The following is a 26,948-nucleotide window of genomic DNA, read 5'->3' as shown; positions in this document are numbered from 1 at the left end:
ATTCTGCGTGTGCAACTGTTTTGCACCCGTTGTATTTGAACGTAGAGCCTATCACACCCGATCATCACGTGGTGTCTCAGCACGAAGAACTTTCGCAACGGTGCATACTCAGGGAGAACACTTCTTGATAATTAGTGAGAGATCATATTAAAATGCTACCGTCAATCAATGCAAGATAAGATGTATAAAAGATAAACATCACATGCAATCAATATAAGTGATATGATATGACCATCATCATCTTGTGCTTGTGATCTCCATCTTCGAAGCATCGTCATGATCACCATCATCACCGGCGCGACACCTTGATCATCATCGTAGCATCGTTGTCGTCTTGCCAATCTTATGCTTCCACGACTATCACTACCGCTTAGTGGTAAAGTAAAGCATTACAGCGTAATTGCATTGCATACAATAAAGCGACAACCATATGCCTCCTGCCAGTTGCCGATAACTCAGTTACAAAACATGACCATCTCATACAATAAAATTTATCATCATGTCTTGACCATATCACATCACAACATGCCCTGCAAAAACAAGTTAGACGTCCTCTACTTTGTTGTTGCAAGTTTTACGTGGCTGCTACGGGCTTAGCAAGAACCGTTCTTACCTACGCATCAAAACCACAACGATAGTTTGTCAAGTTGGTGTTGTTTTAACCTTCGCAAGGACCGGGCGTAGCCACACTTGGTTCAACTAAAGTTGGAGAAACTGACACCCGCTAGCCACCTTTGTGCAAAGCACGTCGGGAGAACCGGTCTCGCGTAAGCGTACGCGTAATGTCGGTCCGGGCCGCTTCATCCAACAATACCGCCGAACCAAAGTATGACATGCTGGTAAGCAGTATGACTTATATCGCCCACAACTCACTTGTGTTCTACTCGTGCATATAACATCAACGCATAAAACCTAGGCTCGGATGCCACTATTGGGGAACGTAGTAATTTCAAAAAAATTCCTACGCACACGCAAGATCATGGTGATGCATAGCAACGAGAGGGGAGAGTGTTGTCTACGTACCCTCGTAGACCGACAGCGGAAGCGTTATGAGAACGCGGTTGATGTAGTCGTACGTCTTCACGGCCCAACCGATCAAGCACCGAAACTACGGCACCTCCGAGTTCTAGCACACGTTCAGCTCGATGACGATCCCCGGACTCCGATCCAGCAAAGTGTCGGGGAAGAGTTCCATCAGCACGACGGCGTGGTGACGATCTTGATGTTCTACTGTCGCAGGGCTTCGCCTAAGCACCACTACAATATTATCGAGGACTATGGTGGAAGGGGGCACCGCACACGGCTAAGAGAACGATCTTAGAGATCAACTTGTGTGTCTAGAGGTGCCCCCTTCCCCCGTATATAAAGGAGCCAAGGGGGGGTGCGGCCGGCCCTAGGAGGAGGCGCGCAGGAGGAGTCCTACTCCTACCGAGAGTAGGACTCCCCCTTTCCCTAGTTGGATTAGGACTTGGGGAAGAAGGAAGAGAGGGAAGAAAGGAAAGGGGGGGCGCCGCCCCCCCCCCCTCCTTGTCCAATTCGGACATGGGGGGGGAGGGGCACGCGGCAGCCCCTAGGCCTCCTCTCCTCTTCCTCCACTAGGCCCATTAAGGCCCATTAGGTTACCGGGGGGTTCCGGTAACCTCCCGGTACTCCAGTAAAATGCCGATTTCACCCGGAACACTTCCGATGTCCAAACGTAGGCTTCCAATATATCAATCTTTATGTCTCGACCATTTAGAGACTCCTCGTCATGTCCGTGATCATATCCGGGACTCCGAACTAACTTCGGTACATCAAAATATATAAACTCATAATGAAACTGTCATCGTAACGTTAAGCATGCGGACCCTACGGGTTCGAGAACAATGTAGACATGACCGAGACATGTCTCCGGTCAATAACCAATAGCAGAACCTGGATGCTCATATTGGCTCCCACATATTCTACGAAGATCTTTTATCGGTCAGACCGCATAACAACATACTTTGTTCCCTTTGTCATCGGTATGTTACTTGTCCGAGATTCGATCGTCGGTATCTCAATACCTAGTTCAATCTCGTTACCGGCAAGTCTCTTTACTCGTTTCGTAATACATTATCTCACAACTAACTCATTAGTTGTAATGCTTGCAAGGCTTATGTGATGTGCATTACCGAGAGGGCCCAGAGATACCTCTCCGACAATCGGAGTGACAAATCCTAATCTCGAAATACGCCAACCCAACATGTACCTTTAGAGACACCTGTAGAGCTCCTTTATAATCACCTAGTTACGTTGTGACGTTTGGTAGCACACAAAGTGTTCCTCCGGCAAACGGGAGTTGCATAATCTCATAGTCATAGGAACATATATAAGTCATGAAGAAAGCAATAGCAACATACTAAACGATCGGGTGCTAAGCTAATGAATGGGTCATGTCAATCACATCATTCTCCTAATAATGTGATCCCGTTAATCAAATGACAACACATGTCTATGGTTAGGAAACATAACCATCTTTGATTAACGAGCTAGTCAAGTAGAGGCATACTAGTGACGTTTAGTTTGTCTATGTATTCACACAAGTATTATGTTTCCGGATAATACAATTTTAGCATGAACAATAAACATTTATCATGATATAAGGAAATAAAATAATAACTTTATTACTGCCTCTAGGGCATATTTCCTTCAGTCTCCCACTTGCACTAGAGTCAATAATCTAGATTACACAGTAATGATTCTAACACCCATGGAGCATTGGTGCTGATCATGTTTTGCTCGTGGAAGAGGCTTAGTCAATGGGTCTGCTACATTCAGATCCGTATGTATCTTGCAAATCTCTATGTCTCCCACCTGGACTAGATTCCGGATGGAATTGAAGCGTCTCTTGATGTGCTTGGTTTTCTTGTGAAATCTGGATTCCTTTGCCAAGGCAATTGCACCAGTATTGTCACAGAAGATTTTCATTGGACCCGATGCACTAGGTATGACACCTAGATCGGATATGAACTCCTTCATCCAGATTCCTTCGTTTGCTGCTTCCGAAGCAGCTATGTACTCTGCTTCACATGTAGATCCCGCCACAACGCTTTGTTTAGAACTGCACCAACTGACAGCTCCACCGTTTAATATAAACACGTATCCGGTTTGCGATTTAGAATCGTCTGGATCAGTGTCAAAGCTTGCATCAACGTAACCATTTACGATGAGCTCTTTGTCACCTCCATATATGAGAAACATATCCTTAGTCCTTTTCAGGTATTTCAGGATGTTCTTGACCGATGTCCAGTGATCCACTCCTGGATTACTTTGGTACCTCCCTGCTAGACTTATAGCAAGACACACATCAGGTCTGGTACACAGCATTGCATACATGATAGAGCCTATGGCTGAAGCATAGGGAACATCTTTCATTTTCTCTCTATCTTCTGCATTGGTCGGGCATTGAGTCTTACTCAATTTCACACCTTGTAACACAGGCAAGAATCCTTTCTTTGCTTGATCCATTTTGAACTTCTTCAAAACTTTGTCAAGGTATGTGCTTTGTGAAAGTCCAATTAAGCGTTTTGATCTATCTCTATAGATCTTAATGCCCAATATGTAAGCAGCTTCACCGAGGTCTTTCATTGAAAAACTCTTATTCAAGTATCCCTTTATGCTATCCAGAAATTCTATATCATTTCTGATTAGTAATATGTCATCTACATATAATATCAGAAACGCTACAGAGCTCCCACTCACTTTCTTGTAAATACAGGCTTCTCCAAAAGTCTGTACAAAACCAAATGCTTTGATCACACTATCAAAGCGTTTATTCCAACTCTGAGAGGCTTGCACCAGTCCATAAATGGATCGCTGGAGCTTGCACACTTTGTTAGCTCCCTTTGGATCGACAAAACCTTCCGGCTGCATCATATACAACTCTTCTTACAGAAATCCATTCAGGAATGCAGTTTTGACATCCATCTGCCAAATTTCATAATCATAAAATGCGGCAATTGCTAACATGATTCGGACAGACTTAAGCATCGCTATGGGTGAGAAGGTCTCATCATAGTCAATCCCTTGAACTTGTCGAAAACCTTTTGCGACAAGTCGAGCTTTGTAGACAGTAAAATTACCGTAAGCGTCAGTCTTCTTCTTGAAGATCCATTTATTCTCAATTGCTTGCCGATCTTTTGGCAAGTCAACCAAAGTCCACACTTTGTTCTCATACATGGATCCCATCTCAGATTTCATGGCTTCAAGCCATTTTGCGGAATCTGGGCTCACCATCGCTTCTCCATAGTTCGTAGGTTCATCATGATCTAGTAGCATGACTTCCAGAACAGGATTACCATACCACTCTGGTGCGGATCTTACTCTGGTTGATCTACGAGGTTCAGTAGTATCTTGTTCTGAAGTTTCATGATCATCATCATTAGCTTCCTCACTAATTGGTGTAGGTGTCACAGAAACCAGTTTCTGTGATGTACTACATTCCAATAAGGGAGTAGGTACAGTTACCTCATCAAGTTCTACTTTCCTCCCACTCCCTTCTTTCGAGAGAAACTCCTTCTCTAGAAAGTTTCCGAATTTAGAAACAAAAGTCTTGCCTTCGGATCTGTGATAGAAGGTGTATCCAATAGTTTCCTTTGGATATCCTATGAAGACACATTTCTCCGATGTGGGTTCGAGCTTATCAGGTTGAAGTTTTTTCACATAAGCATCGCAGCCCCAAACTTTCAGAAACGACAAGTTTGGTTTCTTGCCAAACCACAGTTCATAAGGCGTCGTCTCAACGGATTTTGATGGTGCCCTATTTAACATGAATGCGGCCGTCTCTAAAGCATAACCCCAAAATGATAGCGGTAAATCAGTAAGAGACATCATAGATCGCACCATATCAAGTAAAGTACGATTACGACGTTCGGACACACCATTACGCTGTGGTGTTCCGGGTGGCTTGAGTTGCGAAACTATTCCGCATTGTTTCAAATGTACACCAAACTCGTAACTCAAATATTCTCCTCCACGATCAGATCATAGGAATTTTATTTTCTTGTTACGATGATTTTCAACTTCACTCTGAAATTCTTTGAACTTTTCAAATGTTTCAGACTTATGTTTCATTAAGTAGATATACCCATATCTGCTTAAGTCATCTGTGAAGGTGAGAAAATAACGATATCCGCCACGAGCCTCAACATTTATCGGACCACATACATCTGTATGTATGATTTCCAACAAATCTGTTGCTCTCTCCATAGTACCGGAGAACGGTGTTTTTGTCATCTTACCCATAAGGCATGGTTCACAAGTACCAAGCGATTCATAATCAAGTGGTTCCAAAAGTCCATCAGTATGGAGTTTCTTCATGCGCTTTACACCGATATAACCTAAATGGCAGTGCCACAAATAAGTTGCACTATCATTATCAACTCTGCATCTTTTGGCTTCAACATTATGAATGTGTGTGTCACTACTATCGAGATTTAATAAGAATAGACCATTCTTCATGGGTGCATGACCATAAAAGATTTTACTCATATAAATAGAACAACCATTATTCTCTGATTTAAATGAATAACCATCTCGCATCAAACAAGATCCAGATATAATGTTCTTTTGGGGAACGTTGCAGAAAACAAAAATTTTCCTACTCGTCTCACCAAGATCCATCTAGGAGTTCATCTAGCAACGAGTCATCGGATGCATCTACATACCTTTGTAGATCGCGCACGGAAGCGTTCAAAGAACGGTGATGATGTAGTCGAACACGACGTGATCCAAATCACCGATGACCAAGCGCCGAACGGACGGCACCTCCGCGTTCAACACACGTACGGGACGGGGAACGTCTCCTCCTTCTTGATCCAGCAAGGGGAAGGAGAGGTTGATGAAGATCCAGCAGCACGACGGCGTGGTGGTGGATGCAGGGCGTCACAGTAGCAGGGCTTCGCCTATACTACGAGAGAGAGACGTAACGGGGAGAGAGGGAGGCGCCAAGGGCTGGGGTGTGAAGTCCCTCCTCTCCCCAACTATATATAGGGGTGCTAGGGGGGGCGCCGGCCCTAGTAGATGGAATCTACTAGGGGGGGCGGCGGCCTAGGGTGGGGGGCTTGCCCCCCAAGCAAGGGGGCGCCCCCTTTAGGGTTTCCCCTCAACCCTAGCCGCATGGGCCCTAGGGGGGGTGGCGCCCCAGCCCACTATGGGCTGGGTTCCCTCCCACTTCAGCCGATGGGGCCCTCCGGGATAGGTGGCCCCACCCGGTGGACCCCCGGGACCCTTCTGGTGGTCCCGGTACAATACCGGCGACCCCGAAACTTGTCCCGATGGCCGAAACAGCACTTCCTATATATAATTCTTTACCTCCGGACCATTCCGGAACTCCTCGTGACGTCCGGGATCTCATCCGGGACTCCGAACAACATTCGGGTTACTGCATATACATATCTTCACAACCCTAGCGTCACCGAACCTTAAGTGTGTAGACCCTACGGGTTCGGGAGACAAGCAGACATGACCGAGACGACTCTCCGGTCAATAACCAACAGCAGGATCTGGATACCCATGTTGGCTCCCACATGCTCCACGATGATCTCATCGGATGAACCACGATGTCGAGGATTCAATCAACCCCGTATGCAATTCCCTTTGTCAATCGATATGTTACTTGCCCGAGATTCGATCGTCGGTATCCCAATACCTCGTTCAATCTCGTTACCGGCAAGTCACTTTACTCGTACCGTAATGCATGATCCCGTGACCAGACACTTGGTCACCTTGAGCTCATTATGATGATGCATCACCGAGTGGGCCCAGCGATACCTCTCTGTCATACGGACTGACAAATCCCAGTCTTGATCCATGTCAACCCAACAGACACTTTCGGAGATACCCGTAGTCTACCTTTATAGTCACCCAGTTACGTTGTGACGTTTGGTATACCCAAAGCATTCTTACGGTATCCGGGAGTTGCACGATCTCATGGTCTAAGGAAAAGATACTTGACATTGGAAAAACTCTAGCAAACGAACTATACGATCTCATGCTATGTTTAGGATTGGGTCTTGTCCATCACATCATTCTCCTAATGATGTGATCTCGTTATCAATGACATCCAATGTCCATAGTCAGGAAACCATGACTATCTGTTGATCAACGAGCTAGTCAACTAGAGGCTTACTAGGGACATGTTGGTGTCTGTTATTCACACATGTATTACGATTTCCGGATAACACAATTATAGCATGAATAAAGACAATTATCATGAACAAGGAAATATAATAATAATGCTTTTATTATTGCCTCTAGGGCATATTTCCAACAGTCTCCCACTTGCACTAGAGTCAATAATCTAGTTACATTGTGATGAATTGAACACCCATGGAATTCTGGTGTTGATCATGTTTTGCTCTAGGGAGAGGTTTAGTCAACGGATCTGCTACATTCAGGTCCGTATGTACTTTACAAATCTCTATTTCTCCATCTTGAACATTTTCACGAATGGAGTTGAAGCGACGCTTGATGTGCCTTGTCTTCTTGTGAAACCTGGGCTCCTTGGCAAGTGCAACAGCTCCAGTGTTGTCACAGAAAAGTTTGATTGGCCCCGACGCATTGGGTATGACTCCTAGGTCGGTGATGAACTCCTTCACCCATATTGCTTCATGTGCTGCCTCCGAGGCTGCCATGTACTCCGCTTCACATGTAGATCCCGCCACAACGCTTTGCTTGCAACTGCACCAGCTTACTGCCCCACCATTCAAAATATACACGTATCCGGTCTGTGACTTAGAGTCATCCAGATCTGTGTCGAAGCTAGCGTCGATGTAACCCTTTACGACGAGCTCTTCATCACCTCCATAAACGAGAAACATTTCCTTAGTCCTTTTCAGGTACTTCAGGATATTCTTGACCGCTGTCCAGTGTTCCTTGCCGGAATTACTTTGGTACCTTCCTACCAAACTTACGGCAAGGTTTACATCAGGTCTGGTACACAGCATGGCATACATAATAGAACCTATGGCTGATGCATAGGGGATGACGCTCATCTCTTCTATATCTTCTGCCGTGGTCGGACATTGAGCTGAGCTCAATTTCATACCTTGTAACACAGGCAAGAACCCCTTCTTAGATTGATCCATATTGAACTTCTTCAATATCTTATCAAGGTATGTGCTTTGTGAAAGACCTATGAGGCGTCTCGATCTATCCCTATAGATCTTGATGCCTAATATATAAGCAGCTTCTCCAAGGTCCTTCATTGAAAAACTCTTATTCAAGTAGGCCTTGATGCTGTCCAAGAGTTCTATATCATTTCCCATCAATAGTATGTCATCTACATATAATATGACAAATGCTACAGAGCTCCCACTCACTTTCTTGTAAACGCAGACTTCTCCATAAGTCTGCGTAAACCCAAACGCTTTGATCATCTCATCAAAGCGAATGTTCCAACTCCGAGATGCTTGCACCAGCCCATAAATCGAGCGTTGGAGCTTGCACACCTTGTCAGCATTCTTAGGATCGACAAAACCTTCCGGCTGCATCATATACAATTCTTCCTTAAGGAAACCATTAAGGAATGCCGTTTTGACGTCCATTTGCCATATTTCATAATCATAGAATGCGGCAATCGCTAACATGATTCGGACGGACTTCAGCTTCGCTACCGGTGAGAAAGTCTCATCGTAGTCAACCCCTTGAACTTGTCGATAACCCTTAGCAACAAGCCGAGCTTTATAGATGGTCACATTACCATCCGCGTCTGTCTTCTTCTTAAAGATCCATTTATTTTTTATGGCTCGCCGTTCAACGGGCAAGTCAGTCAAAGTCCATACTTCATTTTCATACATGGATCCTATCTCGGATTTCATGGCTTCTAGCCATTTGTCGGAATCTGGGCCCGCCATCGCTTCTTCATAGTTCGAAGGTTCACCGTTGTCTAACAACATTATTTCCAAGACAGGGTTGCCGTACCATTCTGGTGCGGAACGTGTCCTTGTGGACCTTCGAATTTCAGTAGGAGCTTGATCAGAAGTATCTTGATCATTATCATTAACTTCCTCTCTAGTCGGTGCAGGCACCTCAGGAACATTTTCTTGAGTTGCGCCATTTTCTGGTTCAAGAGGTAATGCTTCATCAAGCTCCACTTTCCTCCCACTTACTTCTTTCGAGAGAAACTCTTTCTCTAGAAAGGACCCATTCTTGGCAACAAAGATCTTGCCTTCGGATCTGAGGTAGAAGGTGTACCCAATAGTTTCTTTTGGGTATCCTATGAAGACTCATTTTTCCGACTTGGGTTCGAGCTTTTCAGGTTGAAGTTTCTTGACATAAGCATCGCATCCCTAAACTTTTAGAAACGACAGCTTAGGTTTCTTCCCAAACCATAATTCATACGGTGTCGTCTCAACGGATTTCGACGGAGCCCTATTTAAAGTGAATGCGGCAGTCTCTAAAGCATAGCCCCAAAAGGATAGCGGTAAATCGGTAAGAGACATCATAGATCGCACCATATCTAATAGAGTGCGATTACGACGTTCGGACACACCGTTACGCTGAGGTGTTCCAGGCGGCGTGAGTTGTGAAACTATTCCACATTTTCTTAAGTGTGTGCCAAACTCGTGACTCAAGTATTCTCCTCCACGATCTGATCGTAGAAACTTGATTTTCCTGTCACGTTGATTTTCAACCTCACTCTGAAATTCCTTGAACTTTTCAAAGGTTTCAGACTTGTGTTTCATTAAGTAGACATACCCATATCTACTCAAGTCATCAGTGAGGGTGAGAACATAACGATAGCCACCGCGAGCCTCAACACTCATTGGACCGCACACATCAGTATGTATGATTTCCAATAAGTTGGTTGCTCGCTCCATTGTTCCTGAGAACGAAGTCTTGGTCATTTTACCCATGAGGCATGGTTCGCACGTGTCAAATGATTCATAATCAAGAGACTCTAAAAGTCCATCTGCATGGAGCTTCTTCATGCGTTTGACACCTATGTGACCAAGGCGGTAGTGCCACAAGTATGTGGGACTATCATTATCAACCTTACTTCTTTTGGTACTCACACTATGAATATGTGTAGCAATACGCTCGAGATTCATTAAGAATAAACCATTTACCATAGGAGCATGACCATAAAACATATCTCTCATATAAATGGAACAACCATTATTCTCAGATTTAAATGAGTAGCCATCTCGAATTAAACGAGATCCCGATACAATGTTCATGCTCAAAGCTGGCACTAAATAACAATTATTGAGGTTTAAAACTAATCCCGTAGGTAAATGTAGAGGCAGCGTGCCGACGGCGATCACATCGACCTTGGAACCATTCCCGACGCGCATCGTCACCTCGTCCTTCGCCAGTCTCCGTTTATTCCGCAGCTCCTGCTGTGAGTTACAAATATGAGCAACGGCACCGGTATCAAATACCCAGGAGTCACTACGAGTACTGGTAAGGTACACATCAATTACATGTATATCAAATATACCTTTGGTGTTGCCGGCCTTCTTGTCCGCTAAGTATTTGGGGCAGTTCCGTTTCCAGTGACCTTTCCCTTTGCAATAAAAGCACTCCGTCTCAGGCTTGGGTCCATTCTTTGGCTTCTTCCCAGCAGCTTGCTTGCCGGGCGCGGCAACCTCCTTGCCGTCCTTCTTGAAGTTCTTTTTACCCTTGCCTTTCTTGAACTTAGTGGTTTTATTGACCATCAACACTTGATGTTCCTTCTTGACTTCTACCTCCGCTGATTTCAGCATTGAGAACAACTCAGGAATGGTCTTTTGCATCCCCTGCATGTTGAAGTTCATCACAAAGCTCTTGTAGCTTGGTGGAAGCGACTGGAGGATTCTGTCAATGACCGCATCATCCGGGAGATTAACTCCCAGTTGAGACAAGCGGTTATGTAACCCAGACATAGTGAGTATGTGCTCACTGACAGAACTATTTTCCTCCATCTTACAGCTGAAGAACTTATCGGAGACTTCATATCTCTCGATCCGGGCATGAGCTTGAAAAACCATTTTCAGCTCTTCGAACATCTCATATGCTCCATGTCTCTCAAAACGCTTTTGGAGCCCTGGCTCTAAGCTGTAAAGCATGCCGCACTGAACGAGGGAGTAGTCGTCAACACGTGTCTGCCAAGCGTTCATAACGTCTTGGTTCTGTGGGACGGGAGCTTCACCTAGCGGTGCTTGTAGGACATAATCTTTCTTGGCAGCTATGAGGATGATCCTCAGATTCCGGACCCAGTCCGTATAGTTGCTGCCATCGTCTTTCAGCTTGGTTTTCTCTAGGAACGCGTTGAAGTTGAGGACTACGTTGGCCATTTGATCTACAAGACATATTGCAAAGATTTTAGACTAAGTTCATGATAATTAAGTTCATCTAATCAAATTATTAATGAACTCCCACTTAGATTAGACATCCCTCTAGTCATCTAAGTATTACATGATCCGAGTTAACTAGACCGTGTCCGATCATCACGTGAGACGGACTAGTCAACGTCGGTGAACATCTTCATGTTGATCGTATCTTCTATACGACTCATGCTCGACCTTTCGGTCTTCTGTGTTCCGAGGCCATGTCTGTACATGCTAGGCTCGTCAAGTTAACGCTAAGTGTTTTGCATGTGTAAAACTGTCTTACACCCGTTGTATGTGAACGTAAGGATCTATCACACCCGATCATCACGGCGTGCTTCGAAACGACAAACTTTAGCAACGGTGCACAGTTAGGGAAGAACATTCTTGAAATTGTTATGAGGGATCATCTTATTTACTACCGTCGTTCTAAGTAAACAAGATGCAAAACATGATAAACATCACATGCAATCAATTAATAAACGTGACATGATATGGCCAATATCACATAGCTCCTTTGATCTCCATCTTGGGGCTCCATGATCATCTTGTCACCGGCTTGACACCATGATCTCCATCATCATGATCTCCATCATCGTGTCTCCATGAAGTTGCTCGCCAACTATTACTTCTGCTACTATGGCTAACGCGTTTAGCAATAAAGTAAAGTAATTTACATGGCGTTTCTCAATGACACGCAGGTCATATAAAAGAATAAAGACAACTCCTATGGCTCCTGCCGGTTGTCATACTCATCGACATGCAAGTCGTGATTCCTATTACAATAGCATGAGCATCTCATACATCACATATGGATCATTCATCATTCATCACAACTTTGGCCATATCATATCACAAACCACTTGCTGCAAAAACAAGTTAGACGTCCTCTAATTGTTGTTGCAAGTTTTACGTGGCTGAATTAGGGTTCTAGCAAGAACGTCTTCTTACCTACGTTAAAGCCACAACGTGATTTGTCAACTTCTATTTACCCTTCATAAGGACCCTGTTCATCGAATCCGCTCCAACTAAAGTGGGCGAGACAGACACCCGCCAGCCACCTTATGCAACTAGTGCATGTTAGTCGGTGGAACCGGTCTCACGTAAGCGTACGTGTAAGGTTGGTCCGGGCCGCTTCATCCCACAATGCCGCTGAAGCAAGAAAAGACTAGTAGCGGCAAGAAAGTTGACAAATCTACGCCCACAACAAATTGTGTTCTACTCGCGCAAGAAGAACTACGCATAGACCTAGCTCATGATGCCACTTTTGGGGAACGTTGCAGAAAACAAAAATTTTCCTACTCATCTCACCAAGATCCATCTAGGAGTTCATCTAGCAACGAGTCATCGGATGCATCTACATACCTTTGTAGATCGCGCACGGAAGCGTTCAAAGAACGGTGATGATGTAGTCAAACACGACGTGATCCAAATCACCGATGACCAAGCGCCGAACGGACGGCACCTCCGCGTTCAACACACGTACGGGACGGGGAACGTCTCCTCCTTCTTGATCCAGCAAGGGGAAGGAGAGGTTGATGAAGATCCAGAAGCACGACGGTGTGGTGGTGGATGCAGGGCGTCACAGTAGCAGGGCTTCGCCTATACTACGAGAGAGAGACGTAACGGGGAGAGAGGGAGGCGCCAGGGGCTGGTGTGTGAAGTCCCTCCTCTCCCCCACTATATATAGGGGTGCTAGGGGGGGCGCCGGCCCTAGTAGATGGAATCTACTAGGGGGGGCGGCGGCCTAGGGTGGGGGGCTTGCCCCCCAAGCAAGGGGGCGCCCCCTTTAGGGTTTCCCCTCAACCCTAGCCGCATGGGCCCTAGGGGGGGTGGCGCCCCAGCCCACTATGGGCTGGGTTCCCTCCCACTTCAGCCCATGGGGCCCTCCGGGATAGGTGGCCCCACCCGGTGGACCCCCGGGACCCTTCCGGTGGTCCCGGTACAATATCGGCGACCCCGAAACTTGTCCCGATGGCCGAAACAACACTTCCTATATATAATTCTTTACCTCCGGACCATTCCGGAACTCCTCGTGATGTCCGGGATCTCATCCGGGACTCCGAACAACATTCGGGTTACTGCATATACATATCTTCACAACCCTAGCGTCACCGAACCTTAAGTGTGTAGACCCTACGGGTTCGGGAGACAAGCAGACATGACCGAGACGACTCTCCGGTCAATAACCAACAGCGGGATCTGGATACCCATGTTGGCTCCCACATGCTCCACGATGATCTCATCGGATGAACCACGATGTCGAGGATTCAATCAACCCCGTATGCAATTCCCTTTGTCAATCGATATGTTACTTGCCCGAGATTCGATCGTCGGTATCCCAATACCTCGTTCAATCTCGTTACCGGCAAGTCACTTTACTCGTACCATAATGCATGATCCGGTGACCAGACACTTGGTCACCTTGAGCTCATTATGATGATGCATCACCGAGTGGGCCCGGCGATACCTCTCCGTCATACGGAGTGACAAATCCCAGTCTTGATCCATGTCAACCCAACAGACACTTTCGGAGATACCCGTAGTCTACCTTTATAGTCACCCAGTTACATTGTGACGTTTGGTATACCCAAAGCATTCTTACGGTATCCGGGAGTTACACGATCTCATGGTCTAAGGAAAAGATACTTGACATTGGAAAAACTCTAGCAAACGAACTATACGATCTCATGCTATGTTTAGGATTGGGTCTTGTCCATCACATCATTCTCCTATTGATGTGATCTCGTTATCAATGACATCCAATGTCCATAGTCAGGAAACCATGACTATCTGTTGATCAACGAGCTAGTCAACTAGAGGCTTACTAGGGACATGTTGGTGTCTGTTATTCACACATGTATTACGATTTCCGGATAACACAATTATAGCATGAATAAAGACAATTATCATGAACAAGGAAATATAATAATAATGCTTTTATTATTGCCTCTAGGGCATATTTCCAACATGTTCATGCTCAACGCTGGCACCAAATAACAATTATTTAGGTCTAATACTAATCCCGAAGGTAGATGTAGAGGTAGCGTGCCGACCGCGATCACATCGACTTTGGAACCATTTCCCACGCGCATCGTCACCTCGTCCTTAGCCAATCTTCGCTTAATCCTAGTCCCTGTTTCGAGTTGCAAATGTTAGCAACAGAACCAGTATCAAATACCCAGGTGCTACTGCGAGCATTAGTAAGGTACACATCAATAACATGTATATCGCATATACCTTTGTTCACCTTGCCATCCTTCTTATCCGCCAAATACTTGGGGCAGTTCCGCTTCCAGTGACCAGTCTGCTTGCAGTAGAAGCACTCAGTTTCAGGCTTAGGTCCAGATTTGGGTTTCTTCTCTTGAGCAGCAACTTGCTTGCTGTTCTTTTTGAAGTTCCCCTTCTTCTTCCCTTTGCCCTTTTTTCTTGAAACTAATGGTCTTGTTGACCATCAACACTTGGTGCTCCTTCTTGATTTCTACCTCCGCAGCTTTCAGCATTGCGAAGAGCTCGGGAATAGTCTTATTCATCCCTTGCATATTATAGTTCATCACGAAGCTCTTGTAGCTAGGTGGCAGTGATTGGAGAATTCTGTCAATGACGCAATCATCTGGAAGATTAACTCCCAATTGAATCAAGTGATTGTTATACCCAGACATTTTGAGTATATGCTTACTGACAGAACTGTTCTCCTCCATCTTGCAGCTATAGAACTTATTGGAGACTTCATATCTCTCAATCCGGGCATTTGCTTGAAATATTAACTTCAACTCCTGGAACATCTCATATGCTCCATGACGTTCAAAACGTCGTTGAAGTCCCGATTCTAAGTCGTAAAGCATGGCACACTGAACTATCGAGTAGTCATCAGCTTTGCTCTGCCAGACGTTCATAACATCTGGTGTTGCTCCAGCAGCAGGCCTGGCACCTAGCGGTGCTTCCAGGACGTAATTCTTCTGTGCATCAATTAGGATAATCCTCAAGTTACGGACCCAGTCAGTGTAATTGCTACCATCATCTTTCAACTTTGCTTTCTCAAGGAACGCATTAAAATTCAACGGAACAACAGCACGGGCCATTTATCTACAATCATACATAAACAAGCAAGATACTATCAGGTACTAAGTTCATGATAAATTTAGGTTCAATTAATCATATTACTTAAAGAACTCCCACTTAGATAGATATCCCTCTAATCCTCTAAGTGATTACGTGATCCAAATCAACTAAACCATGTCCGATCATCACGTGAGATGGAGTAGTTTCATTGGTGAACATCACTATGTTGATCATATCTACTATATGATTCACGCTCGACCTTTCGGTCTCCGTGTGCCGGGGTACTGATCCACGGGCACATATCTATTATAGTTCATCACGAAGCTCTTGTAGCTTGGTGGCAGTGATTGGAGAATTCTGTCAATGACGCAATCATCTGGAAGATTAACTCCCATTTGAATCAAGTGATTATTATACCCAGACATTTTGAGTATATGCTCACTGACAGAACTGTTCTCCTCCATCTTGCAGCTATAGAACTTATTGGAGACTTCATATCTCTCAATCCGGGCATTTGCTTGAAATATTAACTTCAACTCCTGGAACATCTCATATGCTCCATGATGTTCAAAATGTCGTTGAAGTCCCGATTCCAAGCCGTAAAGCATGGCACACTGAACTATCGAGTAGTCATCAGCTTTGCTCTGCCAGACGTTCATAACATCCGGCGTTGCTCCTGCAGCAGGCCTGGCACCCAGCGGTGCTTTCAGGACGTAATTCTTCTGTGCAGCAATGAGGATAATCCTCAAGTTACGGACCCAGTCCGTGTAATTGCTACCATCATCTTTCAACTTTGCTTTCTCAAGGAACGCATTAAAATTCAACGGAACAACAGCACGGGCCATCTATCTACAATCAAACATAAACAAGCAAGATACTATCAGGTACTAAGTTCATGATAAATTTAAGTTCAATTAATCATATTACTAAAGAACTCCCACTTAGATAGACATCCCTCTAATCCTCTTAGTGATCACGTGATCCAAATCAACTAAACCATGTCCGATCATCACGTGAGATGGAGTAGTTTCATTGGTGAACATCACTATATTGATCATATCTACTATATGATTCACGCTCGACCTTTCGGTCTCCGTGTTCCAAGGCCATATCTGTATATGCTTGGCTCGTCAAGTATAACCTAAGTATTCTGCGTGTGCAACTGTTTTGCACCCGTTGTATTTGAACGTAGAGCCTATCACACCCGATCATCACGTGGTGTCTCAGCACGAAGAACTTTCGCAACGGTGCATACTCAGGGAGAACACTTCTTGATAATTAGTGAGAGATCATATTAAAATGCTACCGTCAATCAATGCAAGATAAGATGTATAAAAGATAAACATCACATGCAATCAATATAAGTGATATGATATGACCATCATCATCTTGTGCTTGTGATCTCCATCTTCGAAGCATCGTCATGATCACCATCATCACCGGCGCGACACCTTGATCATCATCGTAGCATCGTTGTCGTCTTGCCAATCTTATGCTTCCACGACTATCACTACCGCTTAGTGGTAAAGTAAAGCATTACAGCGTAATTGCATTGCATACAATAAAGCGACAACCATATGCCTCCTGCCAGTTGCCGATAACTCAGTTACAAAACATGACCATCTCATACAATAAAATTTATCATCATGTCTTGACCATATCACATCACAACATGCCCTGCAAAAACAAGTTAGACGTCCTCTACTTTGTTGTTGCAAGTTTTACGTGGCTGCTACGGGCTTAGCAAGAACCGTTCTTACCTACGCATCAAAACCACAACGATAGTTTGTCAAGTTGGTGTTGTTTTAACCTTCGCAAGGACCAGGCGTAGCCACACTTGGTTCAACTAAAGTTGGAGAAACTGACACCCGCTAGCCACCTTTGTGCAAAGCACGTCGGGAGAACCGGTCTCGCGTAAGCGTACGCGTAATGTCGGTCCGGGCCGCTTCATCCAACAATACCGCCGAACCAAAGTATGACATGCTGGTAAGCAGTATGACTTATATCGCCCACAACTCACTTGTGTTCTACTCGTGCATATAACATCAACGCATAAAACCCAGGCTCGGATGCCACTATTGGGGAACGTAGTAATTTCAAAAAAAATTCTACGCACACGCAAGATCATGGTGATGCATAGCAACGAGAGGGGAGAGTGTTGTCTACGTACCCTCGTAGACCGACAGCGGAAGCGTTATGACAACGCGGTTGATGTAGTCGTACGTCTTCACGACCCAACCGATCAAGCACCGAAACTACGGCACCTCCGAGTTCTAGCACACGTTCAGCTCGATGACGATCCCCGGACTCCGATCCAGCAAAGTGTCGGGGAAGAGTTCCGTCAGCACGACGGCGTGGTGACGATCTTGATGTTCTACTGTCGCAGGGCTTCGCCTAAGCACCACTACAATATTATCGAGGACTATGGTGGAAGGGGGCACCGCACACGGCTAAGAGAACGATCTTAGAGATCAACTTGTGTGTCTAGGGGTGCCCCCTGCCCCCGTATATAAAGGAGCCAAGGGGGGTGCGGCCGGCCCTAGGAGGAGGCGCGCAGGAGGAGTCCTACTCCTACCGGGAGTAGGACTCCCCCCCTTTCCCTAGTTGGATTAGGACTTGGGGAAGAAGGAAGAGAGGGAAGAAAGGAAAGGGGGGCCGCCCCCCCTCCTTGTCCAATTCGGACTTGGGAGGGAGGGGCGCGCGGCAGCCCCTAGGCCTCCTCTCCTCTTCCTCCACTAGGCCCATTAGGTTACCGGGGGGTTCCGGTAACCTCCGGGTACTCCAGTAAAATGCCGATTTCACCCGGAACACTTTCGATGTCCAAACATAGGCTTCCAATATATCAATCTTTATGTCTCGACCATTTCGAGACTCCTCGTCATGTCTGTGATCATATCCGGGACTCCGAACTAACTTCGGTACATCAAAATATATAAACTCATAATGAAACTGTCATCGTAACGTTAAGCATGCGGACCCTACGGGTTCGAGAACAATGTAGACATGACCGAGACATATCTCCGTCAATAACCAATAGCGGAACCTGAATGCTCATATTGGCTCCCACATATTCTATGAAGATTTTTTATCGGTCAGACCGCATAACAACATACTTTGTTCCCTTTGTCATCGGTATGTTACTTGCCCGAGATTCGATCGTCGGTATCTCAATACCTAGTTCAATCTCGTTACCGGCAAGTCTCTTTACTCGTTTCGTAATACATTATCTCACAACTAACTCATTAGTTGTAATGCTTGCAAGGCTTATGTGATGTGCATTACCGAGAGAGCCCAAAGATACCTCTCCGACAATCGGAATGACAAATCCTAATCTCGAAATACGCCAACCCAACATGTACCTTTAGAGACACCTGTAGAGCTCCTTTATAATCACCTAGTTACGTTGTGATGTTTGATAGCACACAAAGTGTTCCTCCGGCAAACGGGAGTTGCATAATCTCATAGTCATAGGAACATGTATAAGTCATGAAGAAAGCAATAGCAACATACTAAACGATCGGGTGCTAACCTAATGGAATGGGTCATGTCAATCACATCATTCTCCTAATAATGTGATCACGTTAATCAAATGACAACACATGTCTATGGTTAGGAAACATAACCATCTTTGATTAACGAGCTAGTCAAGTAGAGGCATACTAGTGACGTTTAGTTTGTCTATGTATTCACACAAGTATTATGTTTCCGGATAATACAATTTTAGCATGAACAATAAACATTTATCATGATATAAGGAAATAAAATAATAACTTTATTTTTGCCTCTAGGGCATATTTCCTTCACTAATCACCTTTAAGGCTGAACAAACACGATGGTCAAAGTGCTAATTAATTCAAACACAAACAACATAAAAACCAGATTGAGATAGAAGAAGCTACTGAACACATACTATTCTAAATCTGACAATCAATTGAATTGGCGCCTTTCTATTTGTAACCTTATAGACATAGCAAATATCGCAACTTACAGTTCAGATTTTGTTCACACCGGATTTTGTTCACATACTCGAGTAATTACTGGTAATAGAAAAATGGTGTACAAATAGAACCTGGCGTGTTGTCGCTTCAGCATCGTGTTTCTACAACGGGAAGCCATCGGCCTCCTTCCGGCTAGGTCCGAGAAACCACATTTCCATTGTCGGGGCGACAACGTCTTCTTCAACGCGATAGCCTCCCTCCCTCTGCTTCTTGCGGTCAGCTGTGCTAGCATCAAAGAACCATCCACCATTCCACCCCTAGGCTTGGCGAGTACGCTGAATGGGCGACAGCAGAGTGAGAGTTGGGCATGAAGATGTTGTGACAGGCCTTGCTGATCGTGTGATGCTGCCCTTGAGCAGCCAGTGATGAGGCGATGGAGGATGCGCTACAGATCGGCATTTCATGCAGGCCCAACCCACATGGCATTGTGGCATACACCACATGGTACGTCCAGAACGCACACATGATGGTCACCGAGCTCGTGTGCTAGCGCATCCCCCAGGTCACAAGCCGCCACCGAGATGGCCTCTTCCCTAATCCGCGCCCGCAAGTTAAGCCCGCGCTTGCGCCACACACGCCTCCTGCTGCGTCCGCGTCTCCGTCCACACCGACATCTTCTTCTGCAGGTTCTTCTCGTGCAGATGCATCCCGTCGTCTCCACCAGAGACAGCACCGAAACTTAGTCCACCCCTGGCCCCAGCTAGCGCGCTGGAGGCCACAAGCACCACGAGAGTCGTAGCCTCGTAGGACTGCTTGCATGGTAGGGCTCGATGATTGCAATGGAAGATGGCTAATTGGAAGGCGGGGCAGCAGGGATGATGAAAGGGGATCAGCGGGAACTACGGTGGATTGGATGAAGATTGATTTGTTAAATCCGCTGGGAATGTGTCAGTCAAGGCAAGGCAAGTTTCGATTCTGTTATGCTTTTGCAAGGAAAGAGTAGGATGGGAAGGGATCGGTTGTCATGTCATGGGAGTGAAATTTGAATGGAAACAAACAGACGGGGTGCGGTTTGTTTGGAAAAAATCGGCGAGGAGATCCTTCCATCGACGATGGAGCACTGCGGGGGAGGAAGCGAACGATACCAACGACAACGTATGAACGTACCATCACAACCACAGACTCCTCCAACAGTTTAGGCCATTTACTGAACCAATCTAACTCACAAACTTGTAGACAGAGACATCAAAGCACTTGTTGAATTCGCGACATCAATCGAACGCGTACGCATCAATTCTTAAAAGAAACTGATAGTTTAAAAATGTATACATTGCGAAAACTAATAACTACTACCTCCGTCTCTATTTACATGGCGCCCTCAGGTTTTGTGTTTGAACATTGACCAATAATAGATGATTCACATGTCAGAAAATATATATACTACTGGAAACTATTTTATAATAGAAATTCAATGGTATAATTTTTATGAACTAACCCACAATTAGTTGGTCAAAAGTTGAACCCGTAAATATGTGGGGGCATGTAAACATAGGAAAAAAGGAGTAGATTTAATGGTGGAAAAAATTCATGCTTGCAAGTTACTTACTGTCCGTAACCTTCATTGAATCAGGTGAATCTATACTCCAAGCCAAACATAAAATGTTGCATAAAGTAGTGCCACACTAAATACAGCCATGCCATGGCTGAGAAATCAGCTGCACAAATACCAAACTGTTTTGGTAAATTATTCACTATTTCAAATCGAAGAAGGGGGAAACGCATGAAAGACAAACACCATAGATAACAAGTAAAACCTGCAACGCTTTCGTTGCAGACCCCCAAGCAGCACTTGAAACTAAAATTTGCACATACCGCAATCCACATCCCGACAAATCATGCTAGTCTAGTACACAAAAGCTCCAAGAAGAAAGGCATTAACTGTAATATATTCAGAAGTTGTCCTGTGTAGCCGTGAGATTAATGAGACAAGAAATCACGAGTATAGCCGAGGTTTCAGAAAAACAGTACGGAATCACCTTCCTAGGCATGATGCCTCCAGCTGCAGGTAGTAGTGCGAAAGAGATAGATGCCAAGGATGACATGTGACATCATGCAAGCCATTTTAGAAATTGCTCCATACTTGCATACTACAAGATCCTTCAGCACCATCTGTAATGGCATCAGATATCTGAACGGTAGAAGCAATATGACAGATTAAGAACTTGGTAACATTATATGTGGAACCAAGGCCATGTACCTGATTAGTCACACGCCCCTGCCACCTGTCGGATCCACGCGACAGCTCTGCGTACCAGTGAGGATCCGATGATGTCATTGCCTGGCTTCATAGGAGGGATCCTACAGCCACGCTTGCGCCACACCTCATCACAACTGTGTCATGACGTCTTGTCCAGGACGAGGAGGAAATCCGCCAGTCCCGTTTCCTTAGCCATGACCTTCACTGGTAGAGACCTGACTCTACTAAAATCTCTAATATATGACTTAAAGGCAATACAATCAAACAATAGAAAGGGAAAAAAATAAATTGATTATCACCATGGTGAATGGAGTAGATGTAACCATATTGTAGTACATCTTAGAGCCTGTACAGAGGATCATGATGACATACTCATGGCTAAGAAAATATATGATTCTGGGCAAGGTACAACCATGCATACTCCATTGCTCCATGTTCATCTAATTCATATGCTAATGTATAAGCTGACTGTCAATGGAGCAAATAGAGAACTATGTGCAGGAGCTGAACAATAATTCTCAAGCTGAAGAACAAATACCTCAAGAGAGGAGCATAATGGAGCAGCAGTTCTGGGGAGCCCCTCGCCTCATGGAGTGGCGCGGAGGTAGGCTCCTCGCCCCGGCGACTTAGTGGTCCTCGCCTTATTGAGGTGTGCGACGGTGCGGTGGTGTCGTCATCCTCCTCACCTCCGAATTAGTCTGAAGTTTCTAAAAACATTACTCTCAAAATCAATATTAAATGAAGGCGATCTTTTAGTTCTAACCATTTCAGAAACAATTTAAAAGACTGAACACTTGGGCAAATACACGATGGTTTCACTGTTACTACCCACGAGTGCTCACTTCAGCAAATTTCAGCTAAACGTACCCAAGACTTCACTTGAAATCAATTGTCATTTTCCTCAAATAAACATTCACAGTATAATCACACAACATATCTAACAAAAGAACTCGGAGCAATGAAATAATAAATATTAACAACAGATCCACCAGTAAGGTGAGCTACAGTTGTTCAATTCCCTGGACATAGTTTGCTCATAGCAACCTTCATGGCTCTGTTTTGATCTACAGAGCCTCGGCACACTAATGAACCAGATAACAACCTTGAGACATACAAATTATCTCAATCTACCTACCTGCCAAGATGGACTTCGGCGCCGGCCCACTGATCATATTTAGGAACTCAGAAAATATACCCACTCGAAACTCTCAACTTGCTCATACCTCATAAAAAGTCCAGCTAATATAATGCTCTGGAAATGATTGTTCACTTCTATAAGAAGGTCGAATGGCATGTCCTACATATTGGTTCGTTATGAACCAATTGTTGTCATTCGCGCGCAACAACCTGATCAGCGACCGTCACTGACATATGCAAGACCGACGGTTCTCTGCCTCTAGCTTCCCCTGCATTAACAAATCGGAACACCATTAGGTCCATAGTCTATGATGTACTTACAAATGGTGACATTATTCAGCAATAAAGTACGCAAGACTCAGTGAACACCGCAAAACAATCTCCTGCATGGATTCACTCTCCTCTACGTTTAGTCTGCCCTTCCCATAACGTATACCAAACTGTTCTGGCCTAATAACATTCTTTGGTTCCTCGGCATATTTTCTGATTGACTGCTCATATTCACTCTTTTATGAAGCTTGCCAAGTTCTGTCTGGAGGTGCACTACCAAGGCGAAGCCTGAAACCATTTCTTCAGTTAACAAACCAAGCGTAAATGAGGAGTACGCAAACCACGAAATATGCTAGTATATTTAGTGGCTGCACCCCAAACAAGACAATATGCTCCTTTGTCGGAACACATTCAAACAGAGCCTGCAATTCTATGCAGCACACACTGTACAGAATCGGTGGTTCAGAGATAACTAAGAAGAGCAGCAACTTTTCTTCATCTACAAACAGAATTCGAGTAGTTGCAAATATTAGAGACAGGAATGAGGAGGCAGCCTCGATTGTGAAGACCTGTGGCAGGAATGGGGGCTGAGCGTGCTCATCAGTCGTCGCGGCCACGCCGGCGGCTTGTGAAGATCCGAGCCGACGGCGGCGACCTGGTGATCTGCGACGACGGCATCCTGGTGATCCGAGGCGATAGCGGCGGCGGCGTCCCGCCGATTTGCGACGGCGGCGTCCTGCCGATCCGCGACGGTTGCGACGTCCCTTGGATTCAGCGGCAGCAACAGCGGCGTCCCATGTTTCCACGGCGGCGGCAGATGGGAGCGGAGGGGGACCAGATGGCGGCGGAGGAGGAAGACTGCGCCCTGCCCCGCCCTTCCCCGAGGTTCTGTGGCGGCGGCGGCGGCCCACAAGTGGGGGGCCTCGGATCTTGGCGGAGGCGGCATATGGCAGCGGAGGAGTGGGATGCCCAAAAACCAATGCAGGCAGGCAGGGTGAGGGGCGGCAGCGGCGGAGGAAGGCGTCGGCGGCGGAGGAAGGCGGGAGGCGGCGGAGTAGGATACGAGGGAAAGAGAAAACACAGGGGAAGGGGGTGGATCGAGAGGAGGGGCGAGAGGAGCGTGCGTCGAGGGGATCGAGAGGGGCGTAGGTTTTTTTAGTGCGTGGGGAGGGCGAAAAAAACCACTGAAAAAAACCGGACGAAAATGATGGGATGAAAATAAAACCCGAAACGCGGACTACCAACTGAGACATTAGGAGTAGAGATTTCAGACAGCTGACTTTTTTATTTTGTGGTCGGTTAATTTTCTGTTCATTGAATTGGGCTTTGAGATCTGTGCTGGGTTTTTTTTCAGTTTAATTCTGTTGTTGGGCTGGGCTGGAAAGAATTGATTCACGCGTTGTTTTGGTTAGTCGAATGGGTACCGGGCCGATTTCTTTGTCTTGGAAGCGCCAGTTTAATTCTAGATTGCATATTTTCTTTTTCCTTTTTTCTTTCCTTTATTGGTTATAATTTGGTTTTTGTGGGTTTTTGGACGGGTGTAATTATATACATACAAATACTATATAATATGTACCAAAATTTCATGATTATACGATTATTTTTGCATATTACGTGAAATTGCAATTTCGGTGCAAAGTTGTGCATAAGCTTTTGCTATATATTTTTTTTCTTAAAGAAAATACCAACACCACTAATTCATTCTTTTTAAAAAATCACTATTTTGATATTGTTTTTTCTTTACTTCATTTTCATTCTACTTTAAGGTTAATACCAATGCCACTATTCATTTGTTCTTAGATTTTGTTTTTGCGAAAGTCCCACTTTTATATGATTATTCTTGCATGTTGTAAAGAAGCGCAATTTTTGTGTATATTTCTTGCAAACTTTGTCAGTGTTTGTTTTAGATTTGTTTTCCCTTTTTTTGTCCTTAAATGGTAATACCAATGCCGCTCATTCATTCTTCATTAGGAAATTTAATTCTTTCTTTTATGGGTATTTTTGCTTCATTTATTATTTCAGTTTTTTGTTTCTATGTGTTTTCCTTTTTCTCTCCTTTATTGGTTATTTTTTCTTTTTGCGGGCTTTTGGCTGAGTGTAATTATATACAAACAAATACTATATAATAGGTGCCAAAATTTCATGATTATTTTTATATATTACGATAATGTGCAATTTTGGTGCAAAGTTGTGCGTAAGTTTTATTAATCTTCTTCTTAAAGGAAATACATTATTCCAGTTACACTATGTGTAAATTATAGTAGAATGCGCAAAATGCTTTATTATATGCATATTTCAAAAAGTGTAATTTCAGTGCAAATTGTGTGCAAGTTTTGAAAGTTTTTTCTTTTCCATTTTGTTTCTTCTTAAAGAGTTTCATTCTTTCTTAGAAAACTTCATTATTATGATTTTGTTTTAGTTTTATGAAAGGGTAATACCAATACCACAAATTCATTCTTTCATAGAAAACTTAATTCTTTTATTGTTTTATTTTTATTTCATTTTTATTGTTTTATTTTTCACTATTATATATTTATTCTTGCATATTATTAAAAAATGCAATTTCTGTGTAAGTTGTGTGCAATTTTTTTTCATCATTTGTTTAATTTATGTTCCATTTTATTTCTTTTTGAATGGTAATACCAATGCCAATAATTTGTTCAAATTTAATTTGTTTCTCCTTTAAAAAGTTCTTTTAGGTTTGTATTAGTTTTAGTATTAATTATGCTCCATCCACACAACGACAATGTTAATGATGATTGATGAGTGCCTGTGGTGCATGTGTGTGTATGCATGTGGGCGTATCTGCATGTTTATGTGTGCGCCTGGTGCCTACATGTATGTGCTCTTGCATCACAGCCTAGCATAGTTTGGGCAGCCAAAGCCCACGGTTTTCATGCGTGCTTTGAGATGAATATGTGGGGCTATAAGGTGGTTTAGAAAGAAAAAAAGTGACTAACCTTAAAATAAAATTCAGTCAACTGGGCTATAGCTATACATCAGGCAACTGGATTTTTAATTTCGGTCAGTCAATTCTGTGACCGTTGATTGAAGTGCTCTGTGATACGGTATGAGAGGAGTTGACTGAACCTATACTCGATTTCCCCTTTCATTGCTGAGTGTATGCCGCAGCCTCCATACATGCATGTCTCCGATTGGTGACTCTTGCACGCACATGCATGGATAGAATGCATGCCACTTTTAGAGTGTGTGTGTGTTGTCCGTGCTTTTTTCCTTGTTTTTTCTTCTGTTTCATGCACATTTTGCTTTTGCTTTTTCCTTTTTTGGCTGAGTTTTTCAATTTACGTGTATGTTTGGATGTTGAGTGTGTGTAAATGTATACACGTAAATACTACGTATGTAAATTATACTAGAGTGTCAAAAATTTCACTATTATATGTATTTTCTTACATGTTATAAGCCAATCCCTCTATCCCTTTGTTTTTTTCCTGTATTTCCCTTTTTATGCATTTCTCCTTTTGTTTTTGTTTTTCTTTATTAGTTTCTTTTATTTTTATTTTCTTTTGTAGGTATTTTTGGGATGTTGGGTGAGTGTAAATATACACACACAAATACTATTCAATACGAGCGAAAGTTACACACTATTATATGCTTGTTGTTTGCATACTACATAAGTGCAATTTTAGTAGAAAGTTGTGTGCAAGTTTTTTTTTATTTTTTCATTGTCCTTATTCTTAAAGAGTAACACCAATGGCACTAATTCATTGTTCTTCATAAAACTTCTGTATTTTGATTTTTTTAGTTATTATTTTATTTATTTATTTATTAAGAGTAATACTAACGCTACTAATTCATCCATTCTTGTGAAATCCTATTTTGTGAAAATTCCACTATCGTACGTGTATTCTTGCACATCATAGAAAAGCACAATTTGTGTGTATATTGTGCAATTTTTGACCATGTTTGACTTTTTTATTTCCTTCTTCTTAC

At 44.0% G+C, this 26,948-nt stretch overlaps 1 long non-coding RNA gene across 6 annotated transcripts; it reads right to left on the bottom strand.

Moving 5' to 3' along the window:
- Positions 1-20,979: 20,979 nt before the first annotated feature.
- Positions 20,980-24,106, bottom strand: LOC125528810 (uncharacterized). 6 transcript variants are annotated; one of them, XR_007292477.2, is made up of 3 exons: positions 23,567-24,106; positions 21,591-22,996; positions 20,980-21,502 (listed from the first exon to the last, which is right to left on the bottom strand). It is a non-coding gene; the product is annotated as an uncharacterized LOC125528810 (long non-coding RNA). The 6 variants fall into 6 exon arrangements; XR_015609436.1 differs by lacking the exon at positions 23,567-24,106 and having other exon boundaries at positions 21,591-22,672; positions 22,814-23,518; XR_015609435.1 differs by lacking the exon at positions 23,567-24,106 and having other exon boundaries at positions 20,980-21,294; positions 21,370-21,502; positions 21,591-23,502.
- Positions 24,107-26,948: the final 2,842 nt, after the last annotated feature.

The sequence above is a fragment of the Triticum urartu genome, chromosome 1A (assembly GCF_056163025.1).
Source record: "Triticum urartu cultivar PI428250 chromosome 1A, HENAU_Tu73, whole genome shotgun sequence".
NCBI lineage: Eukaryota > Viridiplantae > Streptophyta > Magnoliopsida > Poales > Poaceae > Triticum > Triticum urartu.
Note: the sequence above shows the minus strand (reverse complement) of the source record. Positions and strands in the feature narration are given on the sequence as shown.